The sequence below is a fragment of the Heterocephalus glaber genome, unplaced genomic scaffold (assembly GCF_053883595.1).
Source record: "Heterocephalus glaber isolate CG9 unplaced genomic scaffold, H.glaber_assembly_v1.0 deba00001472, whole genome shotgun sequence".
Taxonomy (NCBI): Eukaryota; Metazoa; Chordata; class Mammalia; order Rodentia; family Bathyergidae; genus Heterocephalus; species Heterocephalus glaber.
Genome location: NW_028258315.1, coordinates 71235334 through 71259663, shown reverse-complemented (window position 1 = coordinate 71259663; position 24330 = coordinate 71235334). Strand labels below are relative to the sequence as shown.

Below are 24330 nucleotides of genomic sequence, written 5' to 3'. Positions count from 1 at the left end.
GATAGCTGTAACAATTGACTGTGATGCTGAGCTGTCACACTTTGCTGTAACAAAAGCAGCACCTGAATAGGTCCACTCTGGAACTCTGACACTAGTTTCCCAAGAGATTGCCATGCCTCCCAGAGAGGAAACAAAATGTTAGACAAGGAGGTGGGGGCTCCAAATAGACTGGGGAGAGTCAAATAAAAATGAAGTGGTGAGGTTTTCTTAATTGGTTTTTCCTGTGTACCTGTGTTTGTTACCTGAGATTGTGAGCTGATCTAAAGGCAAAATTCAAGCACCAGACTTATTTTGACATGAAGCTAGGCTCAGCAGCCCCCTGCTGATATCTGGCAATGAATTTAATACCCTTTCAGCAACTATGTCTAAAATCCCCTTATAAAGCCTGTCTCTGCAACACTGGCCTGGCCATTCTAGCCAGAAAGAAGGGATTTATCTTTGTCTCCTCCATTTCCTTCATCTCTTAGCTCATTTACAATTTTTTCTGTTTTTTCTACATCTCTGTGGCTGCAAAGTCATGCCAGTTTTGCCAAGTATAAGTAAACCCCTTTGGCCCATTCCCTTTTCTCAATCTTTCCCACCCCTGCCCTCTCCTTGGACTTATGGTACCTGTTCTACCAGAATTCGACCTGCTTCCTGGTTCTCATTCTTGTTCTCCTCAAGTCTAGTCTTCAGGGAACCTCCAATCAGTAACTGAGACCTGATAATATCAATCTATTTAAAATTCTATATTGTCACTTCCCCAGTGTAGTTTCATCTCCTATCTCTCTCCTCCCTGCAACTTTTTCTTTTTATCTTCAGCCTCTGTGTCTGGCTACCACTAAACTATTTTTCTGTCCTTCTCTGCACTTTGCTTGTGTGACCCTTGCCCAAAACACTTGCCCCGCTCTCTTCTTTTGTCCCTTTTCCACAAGGCCAACTCTTGCCTCTCCTGGGAGACTCAGAAATCCTCATTTCCTTTAAACTTTTGACCAGCTGCTCCAACAGATGGACCCACTCCTCACCCCTAATGCTTCCTTTCATACCCTTCAGTGCTTTCTGAGCACTCATTCATGTCTTGGTCCCTCACACTGGGATATGTGAGTTCTGCCAAGACAAGGACCACACACTTTTTTATTCCTACAACCTAGCACAGTTTCAGTGTGAAGGTGAGTTCTGAATGAATTTTGGTTGAAACATGGCAGATGAAATGCACATATACATATCCCCCTTTCCCTATCCTTCTCCCTCTCTAAAGGATTAAGGAATCATGCTGGAAGATACAACTCCTAGAATATCTAGTGCCCCAGCTGAACTGATATACTTGCCTTCCCAGAAAAGAGCTAGGATTAAGGATTTCAAGAGTTGGGATAAAGGATGAATAAGTTTGCTGGGCAAAAAGAAATTGAAACATAACATAAGGTTATTCATAGAAGCAAGAAATCAAAAACAAACAAACCTAAATCATACAATGACAGAAAGGGAAAGAGAAATGGACATTTTTTTGACAATTTCGAGCTCCTAGCCTAAGTGTTAGATGCTTTACATAGGCTAACTTATTTTACTATCAATAAAGATCTTTTGAGGTAGATAACTTTTGTCCCCCACAAATGAGAAAACAGAAGCTGAAAGAACATACACCCTATGTCCTTGTATAAACAACTAGTAAGAGATGATATATGAATCTAGGCTTGTGTGAATCCAACTTGTATGCCTTTTCTGCACATCTTGTTGCTTCTAAAGATATACATGAGAAATTCTGCTCTTTTTTTCAGTTCTTTCTGGGAGCACAGGAACAAAAATAGAAGGGCCCTGTCACAAATTCTCTGGCATTCATCATTATCATCATCATCATAAACACACATAGCACTTGACATGTACTTGGGACTCTTGCAAGTGCTCTGTATATGCATCTCACTTAATCCACATCACAGACTTATGAGTGAGATACCATTGTGATTCTCCTCATCCTATATATCAGCAAATGGAGACACAGAGAGTCCACAGGCCTGCCTAAGCCCCATAGATTGAGACTGGTTAATAAAGAATTCAAAGCCAGGGAATGTGGTGACTGTGTGGATGGGCTTAGCTATTCTGCCCCTAAACATCTTCATGTGAGACACAGAAAAAAGATAATGAAGTCTAGGAGAAAAAAACCCAGAGTACAGAAAGACTTTTCCTATATATTCTATGGGTTTTCACTGTAACTTTGGGAAGAAAAAAAATTGGGGTATGTATCAGTTCCCCCTTACACAGGTAACCTTCAGACAACCTTCAACTTGAGGCTCAGTTAGATCCTGGAAGAAAGCTGTAAGTCATATTCGTGATAAATTAAACTATTTCCTGCAAGTAAAAAGTGATACATTAGGATTCATTCCTAGAAAACAGATTCAACAAAAATATTAAAATAATCACAAGAATATATGAAAGGCACACTAATGTGAGTTTTTACAAACATTTCTTATGTTAAATAAAACATAACTTTGGTTTCCACATGTGCTTGTCTTGTTGAAGTTTATTAAAATAAGAATCAATGAAGTTTAGATGGAAGATAAGTTATTTTCCCTTGTGGACTTCCCAATATCAAACACTAACATATATCATTGTTCTAGGCATATTAGACTAGACCTAAAATTGAGAGTGATTTGTCACAAAAAATTTTATTTTAATTCAAGATGAATGAATGGAGAATTTTAGCATAGTAAAAGCTGGGAGAAATAGTTTCCACAGTGTCATTCTTTTCAATGATCTTTTGATCTTCTGTTTCAGTTAAGTCCTTTGACATTAACCTCCACCTGATTTGTCAGTACTGATAATCATTACAGTTCTTATTGACTACACTTTTGGCTTGTGTATTTTGGGTTCTAACATATGCTACTAAAAATTCAGGCATTTTTATTGATGTGACACCATTACTTGAGAATCTAAGTCAAATCTAAAAATTATTTGCATATTGATTGAATACTTGAAAAGTTCTCTGCTGGATTCAAATTTGTATTGAAAAAAGTTTTTTTGTTTAAAAGGCTTTTTTCTAAAACTACAAAATCCTCAAGAAAAGAAAATGACAATTGATAAAGTAAAGCTTCATTCACAAGAATAATTCTTATCTAGTACGAAGGCTTCGGCTTGAGTGTTACATAAATCTGACAGTTTTGCCATTGGAACAGGTAGCCCTGCTTGAAGTACCTTGCAGTACAAGATAAAACCGAAGAAGACAACCTGAGATGCTTTCTTTCAAACCTGAGATGCTTTCTTTCAAATAAAATATACAGCTCACTCATTTCTCTCTCTATATATTTTTTCTCTAAAAGTTGTTTTAAAAGATTCTCTCAAATATGAAAAGCATTTATACAATTACTTGAAAACTTAAAAAAATCTTTCTCATATTCCTTAATGAGAACATACAAAGTCATTTTAGCAGCCAGAAAAATCTGCAGAAAAATATGCCCACAATTATGTCATTTGCACATATTGCCTGATTTTTATAGTTAGCATTTTTATTCTTAAAATGAGCAAAATACATTTTAAAATTATTAATGATTGCTTCTTTCTCATGTAATTTTTGAATACTTTGTCAATTAATTTTGTTAATGTGCATTTAGCACTTATATTTTCAATGCATTTACAATTTTCTAAACATTTTATTGTGTTTATATGTTTTTGTGTTTAAGATACATTTGTATTTAGTTGTGGAGATTTTATTGTACGAATCCTGAGCATGCTTGAAGAAGGTAGCAATGACACCATTATTATGCAAATTAACTCCCAAAGTGCTGTAATTGTCCATCAGCAACAGTCACAAAAACTATAAGAGAAGTTTTTGTTCTTTTTATTCAGTAAAAGAAATTCAAAAGTGCGACTATGCTTGCTAAAGTTAATGTAGGTGACCTATATGTCACTTAGAGTTAATTTATACTATCTCTTTAGAACAATTTCTCAAATTTTAATATGCACTAGAATCACCTGAATATCTTCTTAAAATTCAAGTTCTGATTTACTAGGTCTGGATTTGGGCCCGAGATGTTGCAAATTTTAACAAATTCCCAGGTGATTTTGATGGTACTGGTCCTAAGGCTCCTCTAGAGTTCTCCACATCACACAGCATGGATTTACTCATTCTCAAATGAATGCCGGGGGATCGCTATGAAGTAGAATTGTCTTAATTCTTATGATTTCAATGAATTGAAGCAGCATCTGTGACCAATAAGGTAAGATAAGACAAGTGGGGTAGAATTTGTCCTAAAAGTTGGCAGAGAATTTGAGTTTATAAGGAAAAAAAATACTCTGGTTTCTCTTCAGATCATGTAAATCTTTCACCTTTTATAAGGAAAAAAAGCTGAGTTATAAAATCTTGAGAAAGGAGATCTAGGACACATTCTGGCCATGATGTGAATGATGATTTGAAATAAAAGCAGCTGGCTACCTGGCTGAGAATGTTTTTAGTCAATTTCTTCTTCCAGTTAAAATCACTGAAAGAACATCAAGGTTGAGCCAGAGCTCTTTCTTGGGATTCCTTGGTGCTCTTCCATCCCCAGTAAGCTGTGAGCTCTGGCCCAGGCAGTGGGACCAATACAGCAGTGGAAGAGGACTCATGTGCTGCCTGCCTGCTGTGTCTGTCATCCCAGGAGGCTTGCCCTGTTGCACCAGGTTAAATTAGGTATCCCACATCCCATGCCTCTCCTTTCATCAGCAGCTGTTGGTCTACTGTATCATCAACAGCTGTTTGTCCCCTGTGTCTCCCCTTCAAACCCAGAACTCCCTGAGGTCAGGGGCTGCTCATGACTGTCTGTCTTTCTTATGGAACTTAGCACAATATCCAGCCTTTAATGAACACTGATCACTAAATCAGTGTCCAGTAAATGAATAAGACCTGTAACACAGCACTTAACCTCCTTACTTTCTAATGTCAGGTCAGGGTTGATCTGGAAGAGACCCTGTAGCTGTGCTCCTATAGTTACCTACCTGCTTTTCCCTTCCGTTTTGCCCTCTATGTTAAAACTTTGGGTTTTAATGACTGCCCTGTACCCTCAGACTCAGTGTAACCCACCTTGGCTCACATTGGGCTCTCTGAGATTCAATTCAGGTCTCCTTCCTGAATGAGGGCTCAAATTTCACCAAGCACTGACAGCAGAGAATCTCCTATCCTGTCTTCATTAGGACCTTTCAGGTGGTGAAGCAAAGATATGCTCAGATTACCTCATGGAATCGAGTTTGTTGGGAAAAAACCCAAACAAATAGGGGAGATGAGGAAGCCAGGCACCTTCCTGGGCAGTGGCACAAGCCCTCTGGTCCCTGAGCATCCACAGCTGGAATAACAGAGAGGCAGCATGGTAATGCTGAAATTGCTCAGTGTGCAGCAGAAACTCCAGCATCCCCACTCACTTGCCCTACTCTCCTAAGCAGGAGCCCATGGCTCTGTGCAGCTACACCATGTGGTCAGTCAATGGCAAGGGCAGGAAGTTCACACTCGCAAGGAGCAGCCTCTGTATTCAGAACCATCAGGCAATAAGGGCCACTTCATTAAATTAAGTCAGAAAAGTTGTAATGAGATAGGGTGCAAAGAGCTCATTCTGTAGCCTTTCACACTATCCGTTCTTCACCCTCCACTTTCCTACCATTCTCATGCTGGCCCCTTGTCCCAGTCAGCAGTTATTTCAAGTATTGTCACACAGATGAACTTCCACATGTGTTCCAGTTTCACATGAAAGACCTACTGCCTCGTGTCAAAGGACTTTGCAGACATAGTCTCTGAGGACCTTAAGTACCTTAAAAGAGTTCATTGAATAAATGTTAAAATATTGTGCTTTCATTTTGATATAATTATGCAAGTATGCTACGAGTTATTTACTCACTGAGCATAGCCACAGATTTCAGTGATGGCGGTGTTTTGGCTCAGGATCACAATGGTGACAAAATGTGTATCTTTTATTATTGTGGACTAATGACTAGAGTAGAGACCAATAATATGAAAGGTTACGTAATTCATTTTGCCACATAAACATCAGAGAACCTTTATACAAAGTAGGGGTTTACAGAACCTCCATGAGAGCGGAGCAGTGGGACGTTGGTCCTTCCCATGGCAGCCTATAACAGAAGCCCTGTGAAATGTGTGAGACAATCTGTCCAATTTCACAGTCACATATTTACTTTGAAACTCGTAATTTAGTTCCAGCAAAACAGCATCATCCATCACATTGAATTTATGTTGTCAATTTGATTTCTTATGGTCTCATACTTTTAAATTTTTAATTTGTCTAGGTTTCATATCTTTTAAAGAAATATAAGCATAGGACGTTTATTAATATTTTTAGGTTTGCATATTTAAGTAAAGTTCTCACAAAAACAACTTAAGCCAAAGTTGGAAGCTAAGACAACTTTCTCCTCTTAAGAGAGCATTCATTCATTAGTCAAGCTTGAGAGACAGGAGGTAAAGTCTTTTCAGGATGTTAACCCTGTGGATGCAAGTACAGACACATTCTTGTTTAAAGCAGTGAGAACAGACACATGGTAAGCCAGGTGTAGTGGCTGTAACCCCACATGCTTGTAATCCTGGCACTCTGGGAGACTGAGGCAGGAGGACTGCAAGTTCAAGTCCAGCCTGGGCAACTTAGCAACTTACTGAGACCCTGTCTTAAAATTAAAAATTGAAAAAGGAGGCTGGAGATGTAGCTCAGTACTAAGACCCTGATTCAATCTTCCATCACACACATCACACACACGCACAAAACACAAAAACACAACTGACTTCAAACAAAGTCTTCCGGCGTAGGAAACTATAATGATGTCTCTCCCAGATCCTCTATAACAGGCCAGCACATCTATCTCCCCACTGCTATCAGTGACGGCTACTAATGGCTCATAGCTGCCTCCTTCTCTGGAGAATTGGCCTCAGAAGACAAGGAGTCTCACCTGATTCATCACATTTTCCCTCCCAACTGGAGACACTTCACAGTCACTGGACTGACTGGAGAGTACAGAAGACCAATCCTCTTGCTTCAAGGTGGCTCAACTCTGGAACAATTCATGTTCCAGAGCTCCCATGGAATCAGGCAGACACTAGACTCCAGATGAGACCACATCCTTGCTTAGAATCTCTCCTTCATTTACTCTTTCCCTCCTAAGAGCACAGCCATAACACAAACCCAAAGTCCTGTCTTAGACTCTGCTTCTAGGAAATCACAATTAAGACACCCTCCTAAGCTATAGAAAACCTGCTTGGCCCAAAGATAGGCCATGCTCTCCCAGGAATAAGAGAAACATATCTCTTTCTCTAGAACATGTTGGAAAATAACCTCAAGTGGGATTTAATTACTAGTCCACTCTGAAAGTTTGAATATGAGGATTTCTGTCTTGTACATTGTGTGACAATCTCAGAACCAAAATGCTTCTTTTAAAATATTTCTGACTCTCCAAACCAAATGATTGCCTTTCTGGGTTCAATTATGGGAAACTTTCACAAATTCTGAGATATCAGCATCTTCCTAGGCACACACTGAGATAGCAAAGGGAGCAACCTTTTTTCCCTGGCACAAATATATCTGCAACCCAACTTCACCCACAGGGACCACCTCTCTGTTTGGTAGAACCAAGTTAGTCTGAAAGCATGAAAAATGTTGCCAATTCCCATTATATAATGTATTGTTTCATAAAGCTTATAAAGCTTATAGGAGTAGACATTTTTACATTGCTTGGCTTTCCTCAACCTTCCGCACTCATTTCTTCTCCTAGAAGGAAAACAAAGAAACTCACACAAGTTAAACTGAGTTAATAATACAATATATGTAGTTACCAGCTTTTGAGCACTTATTATGTGTCGATTACTTTTCAATCATTATCAATTATTTTATAATCCTTTTCTTATTTAACTATCAGAATTGCCCTGTGGATATTCTCTCCATTCCAAGCTAGGATTAATTTTGCTCATGTTCCAAAAAGTCTGCAAGTAAGGAGGCTATGCACTTGTAGCAGGTTCACAGAATTGCAATATGTCAGTATCCTTCCATCTCTTCCATCTTTCTCTTCACCAGCCTGGGCATTTGGCTTTCATCTGAATGAAGTGACTGATGTGTCTGTAAGCACCACATCTGCAGGAGAGAAGGGGCAGAGGTCATGTCTTTCCTCTTGTGTTGATTTATTTAGGAGGCCAAGTCCTTTTCAGAGATTTCTGCCTTTACTCATAGACCAGAACTATAACATCTGACCACCTGAGAACAAGGGAGGTGGGGAGTTTGAGCATTTCAATTTCCAGCTATGATAGCAGGGTTTCTAACTAAAATGTTACTTATGACAACAATGTTTTGGTTTGCCTGAGATAATGGTACAACATAATCACTAATAAAGTTGCCTTTCAACCTTGCATTGTGTAATAGTTGAGGTTGTCACAAGAGCCTGCTCAGACTCATGGGCAGGAGAAAGAGACTATCTCCTTGTTTTTAGTGTGTGTGTGTGTGTGTGTGTGTGAGTGTGTGTGTGTGTGTGAGTGCATGTATCACTAGGGATTAAAGATAGGACTTTCACAATGAGCTACATCCCTAGCTTTTTAGAAATTTTTAAGACAGGGTCTCACCAAGTCCTCAAGTTGTCCAGGCAGGACTCAACTTTTCAATCTTACTACCTCAACCTGTCAGAGGTCTGGGATGACAGATATGCTGCACCAGAGACTCCATCTCTTGATGAAGGAAGAGCGAGTTCTTGTGCTGCACATGAAACCAGATACACTGTTGTGGTTATTTTTGGCAATTAAAATTTGATTTCATCACTTGGAACTAAAATAAAGAAAGTTTTTGTAAATACAAGTTGATACCTAAAATTTATATTTGCCATGCTGTTTACCATTTGAGAACATACAAGGAATTAAGTCCTAAAAGCCCAGTGTCTTTATTTCACCCCTGAGGAATCTAAGGCACAAAGAGAACCAGGGTTTCAAACAGATTCCCCCACCAGACCATGGCCAAATCAGAGGCCACCATGCCCCAGTCAGTTTCCTTCTTGGCTTCTCCCTCTCTAGGCTCATGTCTGGAGCAGAGTTGAGTGGGATAACACATACGGGGTTCTGGTGGTGATAAAAGTGTCTATCAATAAGGTACACACTGCATCCAGACATTGAATATCAGGAAACAGAACAACGTTTGCCAGTTGTGGAGAGGGCTAGAGCCTCACCAGAATGATATTCCAAATGTGCCAAAGAGACCCACCAATCAGAACAGACACTGGCCACAAACAACTGGTACAGTAGGACCAGTGTGTCTCAACCGATATCATCTTTGCCTCCTCACTGAATCAAAAGAAGAAAACATTTTCCTTTGTTTAAATCCAAGACTGCAACTCAACCATTCATAGTTCTGGTCTAGAAACTTTTTGCGAATCCATTTTTTCTAGGGAAAAATAAAGTGTGATTTTTCTCTGTGCTGGCAAAAAGAATGTTGAAGGTGCTCCTTAAATACTTTTTAGAAGTTAAATCACTTCTGCTGAGAAAAAATGTTGAGTCAATAGAAACTAAATCATGATCAGATGGATTAAATTTTTTCTCAATAAAATGATTGCTAAAGAAAGGGCAAAGTGTTTCAAAGAATTGGTTTCCAGTAGATTTTATATTAACAATCATCACTTTTTAGTACTTAAGACTTATCCAGTCTATTGTTATGGTAATGGGGATGTGGTCCCAAGTGCAACAGTACAATTTCACTGCAAGATTAACCAAAAGAGCAGTAAAAGCCATAGTTAAAAATGCAGCATTTTGGTATTCTATTAGGTACAAGAAAGAAAAAAGTATACAGGAAGAAATTCATATTGACATTTTACATTTCTGAAGCTTTGGTTCCAATAGGGAATTTCTACTTGACTGCCACTCCCTTCTGGAAAGGCATTAATTGAACAATATGAACTTCACAGAAACCCCACATATTGGAGCTGAAAAATGTCTTAGAGAAGATTTTGTTCTAATGCTGTATTTTATAGGTGATGGTTTGAAGGGTCTGAGGGGAGAATTAAATCAGTCACACAGCTGGTAAAGCAAAAACTAGAATCCAGGAGTCCTGGCTCCAATGCTGATATGTCATCCTTATTACCACCTACTTGAACCTCTCAAAGACATTTTAGCAAAAGTATGAACCATAATGAGAACCAGACTACCAGAGGAAGAATGTCCAGACTCTCAGAGACTTTTCCCTCTCAACATCCACCTTCCTCTTCTAGCACAGTCTCTGCTTTTGTTTGAAGAACTCTTGCTCCCCTACATCAGTCCACAGGTGAGATAAGGTTGTACTACTGGCCTGAGTGACACCGCACATCACCATGGTTAAGCCAACCACCACAGTGCAATCAGTCCCACTGTGACTGGTTAACAGACAAAACCAATGAAAAACAATTGAATGTTTGGTTTTGTTTTTAACTTGAGAAAGGGTCCAATTCTCTTCCCTTTTTGACTTAAAGAAGAGAAAACATTAGAATTGAAGCCACTGAAGCTACCACTTGGGTGCTAAGACTATATTGAGTGGAGCAGAAGACAGAACCAGAGATGAGAGAAACCACCTCCAGGAGACACGGCTGGAAGACTGAATCCATCAAGTGTTAAAGCAGCTCTAGCTGTGTGCTTTTTAGTGACATCATCAGTAATGTCCACCTAATCATTTGAGCCTGTGTTAGATTTTCTATCATTTACAATTATAAAAGTTCTCCAGAACACAACACCCAGAAGATAATTACACCTATTCCTTGTCACAGATGAAAAACAAAGCAAAACAATAAAACTCTGAAGACAGAACTGAAATAACTTGTGCAATATCATTGAATTCCAATGGTAAAGCTTCTCATCTATGGCTTCTGCTCAAAAGGAGAGGTGGCACTATACTTCCCTGGTAGAGGAGAGGGTATCCAACTGGGGGCAAGGAGCACCAAGAAGGGAAGGCTCAAATGGGACCAAATATAGGTAGGGCTTACCTCATCCATCACAAGACACCAGCCTTCAAAACAGAGGATAGCAAAAGATGTGCAGTCTACAAATGTTTTGCCAAACATGATGTCGTAATACCATTTAATCTCCTGACAGCTCTGAGAGGTGATGTTACTCAGGAAAACTGAGATTTGGTGAGAAGTCTTTTGTGCAGGGTGCTGACTGAGTCATCAGACTCCAGAGGTTATGTATATTCCACATCCTGCTTCCTCCTGGTCTGCTCTCTCCTCCACAGCCTGTACAAATGTAAGAAAATGGAAGTGTTGGGAATAGTTGAAGTCAGCAAACAAAATCATGTGTTTATCTGAATTTCCTAAATGTTCACCTAAACATTTTATTCATCAAGGTAGTGAGATTAATTTATGGAAACAGATATCTAGTATTTTCTTCCAATAACTTGTGTTCTGTGCACACAGTAAACACCTAAAATTTTTTCCTAAAGGAATAAATGAATGCAACTAAATATGCTTTGATACCTTTTTTATGTGTTTTGCTTTTTGTCCATTCTAATATACAACTGAAAAAAAATCTCATCTTAAAATATCTATGCTTTTCTTTCTCTGGTAGATCTATCATTTCCCCCCCTCTTTGCCTCACCCCAGCTTCAATAACATCAACAAAACACCCCATTTCAAAACTCCTTCCTAGCAATTGCCATCCTCAGGGACCTATCTCCTCCTTCCTCATTTTACACTACACTCTTCTTCCAGCACAGCCACCTCCCTAAGGGAAACCACCCTGCTGATCATCGCTGATAAAAATAATCAACGTTATATAAAACTTTACAATTTGCAAAGCAATTTCCCCCATGATCAAATCACTTGATCGGCACAATAACCCAGAGAGCAAGGCGAGACAGATAATATTAACTCTTTCAAATGAGAAATCTGAGGCTCAAAGGGGCTAAGCAATTTGCTCAAGACTATGCAGCAAGCAGATGAACAAAGGCTCAAACCATGATTTCCTCTCTCCCAGCACCAGGCTCTTTATATCAAATGATGCTTCACCTTCCTTTCTATTGGTTTCTAATGAAGTAATGGGGTAGGGGGCAAAGATCTACCACCCTTGCTTCGAACATCACAGCATTGATGGCAGTTGTCCTCACAGTGGAAATCCAACTCAACCCTCCTCTTTTAGGTAAAAGGACCATCACAGGGACAGGTGAAGAAACAAGGGGAAGCCAATGGCCAGAGGAGAGCTTATGTGGACAGAGACAGCATTCACAGGGACTGAGCACCTTTCCCAGATACCCACGATTTCCTCACTAGAAGTTCAGAGGAGAAAAAGTCTGGCCTTTAATCATTTCAGATGTATGAGTGTTTAAGACCAGAACCTGTTGCCTTTATTAAATTGGGTAAAATTTAACATCTCTGAAGTTCCAAAATGGTAAATAGCATATTAGCAACATAGGATATTTCTGAGCAGCAGCTGGGATGAGTAAATAAAATTATTTGGATAGGAACTTAGTAATGAACGTTATCATCAATATTTATACAATATATTGATAACATATATAATAATAAATATATGAAAATTGTGTACTGCAAACAAGACATGGACAGAACAAGGAAACAAAAAGGGTCTAAGGAAGCTTTGCAAATAGTTGTTACTTTTGGCATCAACATGGAGTTATCTAGTATTGGTCCTATTTTATTCTGCTTAAAATTTTTCCTGAGCAAAGAGATGGGGGATTTACTCAGAATCATTCTTCATGTGTGAAGGAAGCTGACTAACACGTACACATAAGACAAAGCACTGACTAATGCCCTCTGATCAAACTGGTGGAAAAACAGTGTTTAGGGAAATTTTGGATTTATTCTCTAATGAAGCAGCTTCAGAAAACCTTTGGCATGTGATGGTTGCTAAGACACTATTAAGAGATAAGAAAAAAAGTTTTCTAGTGTGGCTTTGAAGGGTAAAGAGTTATGTCATCCTGGGGAAAGATAATTCTGGTGTATAAAACCAGCAGAGTATCCAAATCTGCATTTCTCTAAAGAATTCTAACACTGAAATCTTAACACTTCAAAAGACCCTGACATTTTTCATCTGGCAACCAAATTTCTTGAAGCTACAATATTACAGCATGAAAACCAGAGAACCTGGAAGGACTACAAGGGAAAAATAAATTTTGTGCCCACATCAAGATTATTGGACGAGTTTTAGAGACTTGACTGTGATTTTATTGTGGTTAAATTGATGAGTCCCTTGACTAGGCTGGAGGATGTTCTGATAGCTGGTGAATCTGAGAGAGTTATTTCCAAAGGACATCAGCACTCTCCTCAGTCGCCTGAGCAGAGATGATGCCATCACTAAAACAACTGGGCATCAGCCAATCCACTGAGGGCCTGCATAGAAGAAAAAGGCAAAGAATGGACAAATTCATACTTTCTTCTTCAGCAGGCACATTTATCTTCTCCTCCCCTTGAAGAGGCTCCTGGTTCTTGGCCAGTGGACTCTAGGGCACAACCATTGGCTCTTTTGGTTCTCAGGGCTTCCTATTAGGACCAAATGATGCCCCCAGCTTTTCCTGTTCCCTATCTTGCAGACGGCAGCCAGTGGACTTAGCCTATAATGAGGATAGTCAATTTCCACAATAAATCTCTATCCACATACATACATGCATGCACACATATATTGGTTCTGCTTCTCTGGAGAACCCTTACTAACATAGACATCTAAGAAAAAACAAATCCTGCTAGATAATTGAAAATGTGCTACTTCAAAGAAGAAAATGTTTATTCCTTTTTATGCATATCATATATATGCTGAGTATTTTAACTCTTCTAGATACCACCTGCATTTTGAGAACATACAAAGTATAAGATCTCATTCATATGCTCAGCAAGCTGTGGTTTGGATAAGGAGATGAACAGTCATTAAACAGTGATGGGTTCTGGGTGAAATTGACAGGATGTGATGGCTGTGACATCCTCCATCCTACATGGTCTTCTAGAAATGAATCAAGAGGTAGAGCCTAAATCCCCAGCCCTTACATCTGAGAAGACTGGGTGTCCTACTTTGAGGTAAAAAAATACAGCCAAAGTGATGCTGTGTGACATCCAAGGCCAAGTCCTAAAAGGCAAGTATCTTTTGCCCTGCCTTCTGGAATACTCACTCATGAAGGCTTTGTTGCAATGTACTCAATCCAATTACCCTGAGGATGCCATGCTGTGAGAAAGCACAAACTAGTCAATGCACAGAAACCACCTGGAGAGTCTCCAAACCACATTAAATGAAAGAGATGTTCAGCCAGCTGACAGCCACTTTGCTGCTTTCCCTTTCCATTGTTCCAGCTGCAGCCACCATTGAACATCACTCCATGAAGACCCCATGCTGGTCACTTAGCTGGAGCCTTCATGGATTCCCAGTCCACAGAATCATGACAGAAAGATGGTTGCTCTTGTATGCAGCTCTAAGTTTTGTGGTAAATTATTACACAGTAATAATAACTGGAATGATGAACTTTGAGACAAAATCCTACCTGCTTTTTCTGGTCTTTACTCTGTGGTCAACGGAGAGTTTGGCACATAGTATGCATCCAATAAGTATTTCCTGGATTTTATTGAACAAAGGTAAGTTCTAGGTACATTAGTAGCATAAAATAAACATGATTAATGGCATTGATGAGTAGGAAACATTTCACAGAGGAGGTGACAAATCTGGTGCATCTCAAAGGATGAATCTACATTGTCCAGTGAAATAAGGAATACAAAGGGAATGCCAAGTAGAAGGGACAAAAAATGTAAGATGTAGAGCCATAGAACAGCTTCTGGGATTAAGGAAGCATAGTTGTTTAATAGGGCTAAAATTGGGCACATAAAAATATGTTATGGGAAATGTGGCTGGACAGGCAGGTGGGGCTAGAGCAGAAGGGGACTTAAATGCTCACCTAGACAATGGGACCAGCAGGGAGAGAGGCTACATTTTCCCTCATTACCAAATAGAAGGTCCTCTTAGGCGAGAAAGACCTTCCCTCCACATCTCTTCCCGTACTAGGCATGTGGTCTATCCTCTTCATCTCCTGTGATTGAGATATGAAGAACTCTAGGAAGTAACTCAGCTCTACACACTTTGCAAAACTTGATCTGATTTTTTTTAAGAGTAGGAAAAATTTATTGAGAGAAAGAAAACTTCTCTCTAAGAGACACAGAAGGGGGACTAGAAAGTGGGTTGCCCACTCACCCTACTTTTCAAAGATGTTTTATACAGCAAAGCCATGTGGTGAGGTGGGTCAATCTGATCGTAATCAAGCTGGATGCAACACTTTTCTAGAAATGGAACACCAATTGCTTCAGCTCTTGAATGTCTAATATTCCTTGGGGTTTCTAGAGAAACTCCACCTTTGAGGGACACTGATTTCAAAAAGAAGACTCAGAAATGTATTGCATCTATGCTTTGCTGATGGTCTCCATAGTTTTATTTATTTTCCTCTAAGAGCAAAGAATCCTTATTTGGTTCAGTGGGAAACAACTTGGATGTCCAACTAGTCTTTCAAGTGTGTCACTGTGCACCTGGGCCCTAGACCCTTGAAATTAAAAGTCACAAATTAATTAATTCTCTTATCACCCAAGTTTTGCAATAATATCCTTGACACAATGATTATGTCAAATAGGCTGCATTACACTTTGTAGAAACAAATATATCAACATTCAGTGGCTTAACTAGCAAACATCAGTTTCTCTCTCTGGTACCCATCTAGTATGGAGGGTCCTCTGCTCATCCTGTCACTCAGTACCCAAGACAGACACAAGCTCCGTCTCAGTACATGCTTCCATGGCCACCCCTCATGGCAAAGTGAAGCTGTCGCAGTGTGTACTGGCTTTTAAAGTTTCTGCCTAGGAAAGCACATGTTACAGCCAAAACTCTTGATAAAAACCTGCTTCAGAAGCTACAGGAAAATATGCAGAGGACAAAAGCTTTGGGTACTGTCGTAATCTGCTTGGGCTGTGTGTTGTTATTCTACTTGTGCTACTATATAACAAATTATCTGAGACAGGGAAATTTATAAAGAACAGAAATTTATTTCTTATAGTTTTGGAAGTTGGTAAGTCCAATGTGGAAGCATTGGCATTTGGTGAGGGCCTTTCTGATGTAATAGGGCATAATGGCAGAGGGCATCACATGACAGGAGGTCAAGGGTGCAAGCCTGGGTCTCTCCTTTTCTAATAAGGCCACTAATCCCACCATGGGGGCCCCACTGTCATGACTCCATCTAACCCTGATTACCTTCTAAAGGCCCCCAACTCCAAGTCCCATCAACATATAAATATGACGATTAAGTTTCCAACACATAAGCTTTTGGAGAACACATTCAAAGCATCGCAAACTGCTATAACAAAATAGCACAGTCTAATTGGCTTACACAACAGAAACCTATTTCTGATAGTTCTGAGGACTGGGAAGTTCAGCATCAAAATGATTTCATGGCAAGCTTCTAGTGTGGCCTCACATCCTCACTCATAGACAACATTCTACTCACTTCCTGAGCACATGGAGGGGGAAAGAGAAGGGCTCTTTGGTATTTCTTTTGGTATTTCTTCCTAGAAAGACAATAATTTTATCAGATCAGGCCATTACTTTCAACTCCTCCTTTAAGTTTAAACTTAATTACTTCATTCCTCTAAATATAGCCACACTGGAACTTAAGGCTTCTGTAGATGAAGTTTTAGAGAACACATAGATTCAGTGTGGAATACCTATCACTGTTGATAAGGATAGATATGAAGCCCTAACTCTGACTGTCCTTGCAAAAAAGTGATTCTGTTAAAAGTAAAAGCAAACTATGAAATAACTTACTGTTTTCAGATATTGTGCAATAATTCTCTTTTCTGTGCTGGTTTTTAAAAATAGAGTTTACACATGGTAAACTATTTTTTTAAATGCATTCACCTAGCTGATTAATCAATAATGTCTCAATTAAAAAGAAATCAGTTTGAGTTCTTTCTTTTCATCTCAATAAGATAATGTTTTCCTTTCATTCCATAAATAGGTATATGTGCTGCCGAAGCAAGCACCATTCCATAAATAGGTGTAAGGAATTCTTTGATATCACATTTTATTACAAAAGTTTATGTTTTCCCATCCAAAATGCAAATCCCTACTTATGAATAATCATAATTCAGATTATAGTATAAAATCATTAAATAAGCCAATGTAGAGATTATGAAATGTCATACACAGACTTAATAGAACTGAAAATGATTTCTTGCTATCTTTTTGTTCTGATCATTGGATTATTGTTCTCTCAAACAAAGATTTTTGAAATAACTATTACAATGTTCTACCAGTTTTTTTTAGAAGTTTATAAAAAACCCAATTCATCAAACTACTTCTGACTGTTTCTAAACCTAAATGTCATGTAGGGTGCAGTTTGTAATTTAGCACATCATTGTTAAACCAAGAAATAAGAAGCTGAGAAAGGGAAGAGAGGGAGGGAGGGAGGGAAGAAGGTCCTTGGGTACCGCAGGATGTTACATTTCCTTTGTCTCAAATATCTCCACTTAAAACTAGGCTGTCATGGCTGCTGTTCAACAATGTCTGGGTACTTTCATAACGTAGCAGGACTAATCCAAGAGAAGATAATTTAAGTAAAATTATTTGCATGAAAGTTTTTACCAAATCTGGAGGGGCAAGAGCAAATTGAGTCATGAGTAACTGAATGAAGAGATGGAAGACAGAGATTTCTTTCCCAGTTGCTTTTATGAACGATGGACTCACTGGACAAAGCCTTTCTTATCTCCCCAAATTTCTGGCCTAGAAAGTAATAACATCTACTCTTTCTAAGCTGTTTTTCTAGTGGCTTCTTCCCACAACCAGAAGTGGCTTACATGGTTGGTGAACCTAGTGAACGTGTTACTGCAGCTGCCTGAGTTTTCTTGGGTCTCTCTCTGCATCCTCACTTGCCTTTTTCTCGTGCAATAAATTCTGTAGGGAATATGCATCCTCAGTGAAAGCCTGCTTTTGACTGAATGTATAACTTCAATTCAGAATAAAAGTACAGAAAATCCTTTTGTCTCAATCTCACATTCTGAAATCTAGCCCTATAGCAATAACACTCCTGCTCTTGACTGTCTTCATGAAATATTAACAACTAACCCTTACATAACCCTAATGCTCACATCCTAATCCTCAGAGCCAGGAAATATGTTAGATTACATGGCTAAAGGGGAATTAAAGAATTAAGATTACTAATCAGCTGACCTTAAAATAAAGAGGTCATCCCAGCATATCCAGGTGGTATCAGTTTACTCACAAGCGTCTTTACAAATGGAAACGACACAAAAAACTAAAAGTAGAACTACCATATGACCAGCTATGCCATTCCTTGATATATATCCAAAGGGGTTAAAGTAAATATATTATAGAGTTACCTGCATACCAATGTTTATTGAGGCATAGTTCATGAACAATAGCCAAAATACCCCACACTAGACTAGGAGGCCATCAGCAGAAGAATGAATAAAGGCAATGTGTTGTATATACACACAATGGAGTATTATTAAGCCCCAAAGAACAAAATAATGTCATTTGCAGGAAAATGGATGGAAATAGAGATGAATATAGTAACCAAAATAAGTCAGACAGGAACAAAACTATCAAGCACATTCCCTCTAATATGTGGGATCTTAAAAAGGGGAAGGGTGAAAGAAGGTGTGAAGGAGGGCAATGTGTCCAAGAGGAAGGACACAATTGAATTTGTTATATGCATGGATGAAAATACCACATTGAAAGTCAATATTTTGTAAAATTGATATGCACTAATAAAAACATATTTTTAAAAATGGAAGAGAAAGGCAAAAAGTTAGTTGCAGAGTCAAATGACATAAGAAATACTTAGTGATCATTCTTTGGAGATGAAAGAAGGAACTTGTGAGCCAAGGAACATAGGTAAATTTTCAGAGCTGGAATAAGATATTTCTTGCCACAGTTTCCAGAAAGCATCACAACCCTGCCCACGTCTTGATTTTAGCCTAGAAAGGCCCATTACAGACTCCTGATCCCCAGAACTGTAAGACATTCAATTTGTGCACTTTTCAGTTATTGAATTTTCATCAGTTTTCTATAGGGGCAAATAGAAAGCTAATACAAGATAGGTATCTCCATTAATTGATTTAAGGAAATGGAGGCAGAAAATGTAAAAAAAAAAAAAAAAATCATCCACAGTCATATCCTGGCCAGTTCCTTCCAGAATCACCCTCTGGATTGAGGTGTCAGTGATTTCCTCCATTAGAGTGGAAGTGGGTGAGAAGAAAAACTCAATTGATGATCACCTTCACAAATTTCAAAAGAGGAAGGACAATAATGACAAATATTCTGTGACTACAACTTTCAGCATTTGGCATATATCCTCTCATTTGACTCAGCAGCAATCTTCTATAGCAGTCAAAATTATTATTCCTATTTAGAAGGTAAGAAAATTGAAGTTTGCAGAGGTGAGGCAACTTGCCTAACTCACAGGATCTGAAAGTAGTGATGGTAGGAACTGCACAATGCAGTCTTACAGGCAAACCATACTGCACATAGACTGCTAACCTTAAAGAATCTACTGTCACAGGCCTTCCTGGACAGACAGAAAAATAGTACGGCATCAGGGGCCTGGTGATAAAATATGACCTGAATTGGAGAAGTTAGTTAGTATTTTCAGATGTTCTATGTAGGCATAGCCCTACCCAAAGGCTCATAGACTGGCAGCAATGCTTATTCCTACTGGGCAGGAGGCCTCGGATATCTGGAAGATGCAAGAGTGCAGCTGCTCTGACCTGATTTGTGATTATGCATAGTTGTCCCCTGGAGGTTTTCAGAAATATCTGGGCCAAGGAGCTCAGCCTGCAGGAAAAAGTTGGTGCAAAAATCAACAAAACATAAGATATTACATATTCTGTGACAATGCAGAGGGTGGTGAGTCCAGGAAAAAGCAGACACACTTTAATCAGTGTACTCAGTGAGCTGTTGCTGGGCTACTCATAACCATAAAATATCAGCAGCGTATGATAAGCACTTATTTTTCATTTATATGCCTGGAATTCAGTGGATCCAGTCTGTACCAGACTGGGCCTCACTTCAGGATGTGAATTAGATCCAAGTATTCCCCACTATCTCTTATTCTTGTGGGACAATTGGCAAACTAAGAGTGTGTCTTTTTCATGGTAATGGTACAAGTGCAACACAGACAAAGGGACATATGTTGCCTCTTAAGGACAAGACATGGGACCCGCACTTTGCAACTTCTACCCTCTTTGGGTAAATCAAGTCACATAGTCAAACTCAGCACTGGGACAGGGAAGTATTTTTTTTTTCTCTCATGGAAGTAGCAGGAAAAATAGGGAAAATTTGTGAATCAGTGATGGAATGTCACAATCCTTGCAAATCACAGCCCACAAAGAGAAACAAATACCCTTAAAATGAAGTCTGCAAATACCTTAGCATAACAAACATGTAGGCTCTGGCTTCTCTTTTATATAAACTGCTGAAATGCTATATGATATTCCTCAACCTCACCTTCCAGCATGCGTAGGTCTGCTGGGCCTCTCATACATCTGTACCTTCCTAACATAATGTCCTCAAATGGGATCTAAGTTTATAGCCAGCCCGGAGACCACCCACAGTGAAGAAAAATTCATATGGAAGTCATGTTTTTATAACACATGTGTAAGCTTGTCATGTTGTGAGACCTCTGCTACACTTACTGTCAGCTGTGGCCTATTTGACAGTCCTGCTCTGTGCATAATGGAGATCTCAGGGCAGATCCATCACTTCAAGAAAAACTTGAGGTGAGCTGCAGTCAAAAAATGGGGCAGAGATTTTTTAGTTATCTTCTTGTTCAACCAGAGGCTGGACATAATAGTAGAAAGCGGGTAAGGCCCTTAACTGTGTAGTTCTCATAATAAGTTAAGAACATTTACAACTATTTACAAAGGTAGGAAGAGATCCTGGTCTTTTCTTTGCAAGAGGAAAAAAACTCAGATGACTTTTTTTTGAAAAGCATGAACATATTAATTGCTCATGTCTGTGGTTAGAAAAAGTGTTGTCAGAAATAAAATGATGGATTTTCTAGTTTGCTACAAAATGTTAAAAGAATCTAGGCTTAACTTTTCTGGCTCCCAGGAACATCGTCTGAGGAAATATATGGAATCCCTTAAGCAAGTATGAAACATGGCTCTTGCAGATTGATACTGCGCTCATCTTGTCATGTACTTTCTTGTCCCTTCAAAATTAAAAATAAATAAAAGCAAAGGGAGGCTTGGGCCTGATATTTTGTTAGAATTAAGAAAGATGTGTCCAATGCTCTAATTATTTTTACTTCTGGTCATTGGTGCCCTGCATCCAAGGAGTTTCTGCTCAGGAGAGTACAACAGGAAAGAGCATGTTTGCAATCAGGCAGACCCTTGGACAAGCCATTAGCCTCAGTTTCCTTTTCTGTGAATTAAAATGATGCCTAATTCAACTCAAGATGTTATTTTGAATATCAGCAGGTAACTTCCTAATAGGTGATGACACATTGGGATCACCTTTACTCTTGAGTTATTAAGAGTTTTTGTGGGGGCCAGGGATTTAGCTCAGTGGTTCCACTGCCTGCCTCACAAGCACAAGGTCCCAAGTTCGATCTCTGGTACCAAAAAATGAAAAAATAAAACCAACAAAGAGTTTTTGTTCTTGTCTTTATGCTATTCCTTAGGACAGACCCTGAATTAGACAGAGTATATTTCTCTCCCATTTTCTCCTCATGCCAATGACGGATTTGTAGCTAATCTCTAAATACTCCATTTTATAATCCTTGACAAATTCCTAGGCAACCATTCTCCAGGTAGAGACTTGACAGTGTTGGCTACACTCCATGTTTTGACCCCTTCATCTCTACACATGGTGGCCACAGTCAGCCATAGAGAAAGAGAGCAGGGAGGAAAAGAGAGGAGAATCCCACACTGGGACTGAGTGCTTAATCAAACAGGTAACACACATTACTTCTACTCATACCTCATTGGTTAAAACTAGTTTTATAACATAGATTCCCTGTTATGGGACTGGGAAATGGGAAGGAGCAGATGGATACTCAACTAGCAGTAAATACCTCTGCCATTGAGGGCTTCAAGAGAACCAAATCAATATCTTTAATAACCTTGATCTCATGTGGCTCTGGGTAAGGCATTCATTTCTCTGTGCAGGTTGAACAGATAGACACACCAGTTTCCAGTCTCTACAATGTGATCATCATCATTTTAGGAGTCCAACAATGAGACTAGTATTAGAGTTCAAGGGACCATTTTAATTATTAAGACAGACAAAAGATAAAGTACAGTAAATAGAACTGAGATTAAGAAAATAATCCTAGAAGTCTGGTGGCTAGAAAACAAAGTTATTAGGATGTCAAGGAGTGTGTGTGTGTGTGTGTGTGTGTGTGTGTACACCAGTCTCTTCACTTGCTTTCTTCTTGCAATATACTTTATACAGGGTAAGGGAATTCTTCTCATTGCTTTACATCCCTTCTACCTTTATCCATGTCTTTTTTCTGTACTAGTTTCTCTTGTTTCTTATTTTCACTCAGTTTTTCTTTTCTTTCTTCTCTGCCTCATTTGTCTCACTTTAATTTTTTCTCTAATATTTATATCAGATATAGAAACATTTCCCATCCCCATTTCTCATTACCAGTTTTGTAAGCATTTTTGAATGTAATCCCCATCTAAATTTATAGCACACCTTTACCATCATTAGGATCCTCTCGTGTCCTACTATTCTCTTCTCTTAATACCACACAGCAGAAAGCTTAATTTTTTTCCTGTATCAGTTAATTATTATTATTATTATTATTATTTTTTGGTACTGGGGATCGAACTTGTTTCCTTGCGCTTGCGCAGCAGGCACTGAGCCAAATCCATGCACCAATTTTTTACTATTACTAATTTCATTGGTACATTTTAGGTATACAATACAGTTACATTCATCATTGGAAATTTGCACCTTTACATAATCTCTCTTGGTTCTTATTTTCCCCTTTCCCCTGCCTTCCCTTCAACCCCTCCATCCCTCCCTATTTACAAAGAATTTGTTTGCAGTTTGTCATTTTCTCATATTGATTCCATTTCCTTCTTTCCTTTCCCCTACCCCTTCCATTTCCCCTTCCCCTTCGCCACTTTTCTCCCTATTTCACATTATCTATTATACCTTTTAGTCCTTATTTACACTTTCAGTTTCTCACACTACAGAAACTATTTGGTATTTACACGTGTGTACTATTTATTTCACTTAAGAGTATGGCCTCAATATGCATCCATTTAGCAATAATTTAGCTCTAATTTGTCATTTTTTATGGCTGAGTAGTACTCCATTTTATTTAAAAAAACACATTTTCTTTATCCAGTCTCCAGTTGATGGGCAATTAGGCTGCTTCCATTTTGGCTATTACAAATTGTGCTGCTATTGAACATGGGTGCACATATATCACTGTGGTATGATTTTTTCAATTTTGGGGGGAAGATAGCCAGCAGAGGACTAGCTGGGTCAAATGGGACTGACAGTCCTAGTTCTTTAAGGTATCTCCATACTGATTTCCACAGTGGTTGCACCAGTCTACACTCCTACCAGCAGTGAAGCAGGGTTCCTCTTTCCCCACACCCCTGCCAGCATTTGTTATTGGTTGATTTCATGATAGCAGCCATTCTTTCCGGGGTGAGGTGGAATCTTAGAGTTGTTTTCATCTGCATCTCTCAAAGGACCAGTGATGTAGAACATTTTTTCATATGTTTATTTGCTATTTCTACTTCTTTGTGTGAGAAATGTCTGTTCACTTCAGATGCCAGTTTTTTGATTGAATCTTTAAATTTGGGAGGTCTGATTTTTTTTAAGTTCTTTATAGATTCTAGATAGTAGTCCTTTGTCTGAGGAATAGCAGGTGAAGATTATTTCCCACATTGTGGGTTGTCTCTTCACACTGCTGGTGGTTTCTCTTGCTGTGCAGAAGCTTTTTAGTAAAAAGAGATCCCACTTCTTGATTGTTTGTGCTAGTTCATGGGCAACTGCGGTTTTGTTCATAAAATCTTTTCCTACACCAATGTCTTCAAGAGTTCTACCTAACCGCTGTTCCAGCCAGTTTGGCATTTCTATTTTAATATTTAGATCTTTAATCCATTTCAATTTTAGTTTAGTGCATGGCGAGAGATATAGGTCTAGTTTTAGTCTTTGGCAAGCTGAAGCCCAATTTTTTCAGCACCATTTATTAAAGAGGCTATCTTTCCTACAGTGAGGGTGTTTGGCTCCTTTGTCGAAGATGAGGTGGCTGAATGTTTCTGGAGTTGTTTCTGCATGTTCTAATTTGTTCCACTGGTCCTCAGGTCTGTTTCTTTGCCAGTACCATGCTGTTTTTATCACAGTAGCTTTGCAGCATGATTTCAAGTTGGGGATTGTGA

General features: G+C 38.9%; 1 long non-coding RNA gene across 1 annotated transcript in view; it reads right to left on the bottom strand.

Annotated features, from left to right (window-relative positions):
- Positions 1 to 3535: 3535 nt before the first annotated feature.
- The window catches only part of LOC106010489 (uncharacterized), a 129749-nt gene continuing 108954 nt past the window's right edge, over positions 3536 to 24330 (bottom strand). The window contains exons 3-4 of the long non-coding RNA XR_015439529.1: positions 10918 to 11166; positions 3536 to 8063 (exon numbers count right to left, since the gene is read on the bottom strand). This is a non-coding gene — a long non-coding RNA (uncharacterized LOC106010489). The remainder of the gene's footprint in view (positions 8064 to 10917; positions 11167 to 24330) is intronic.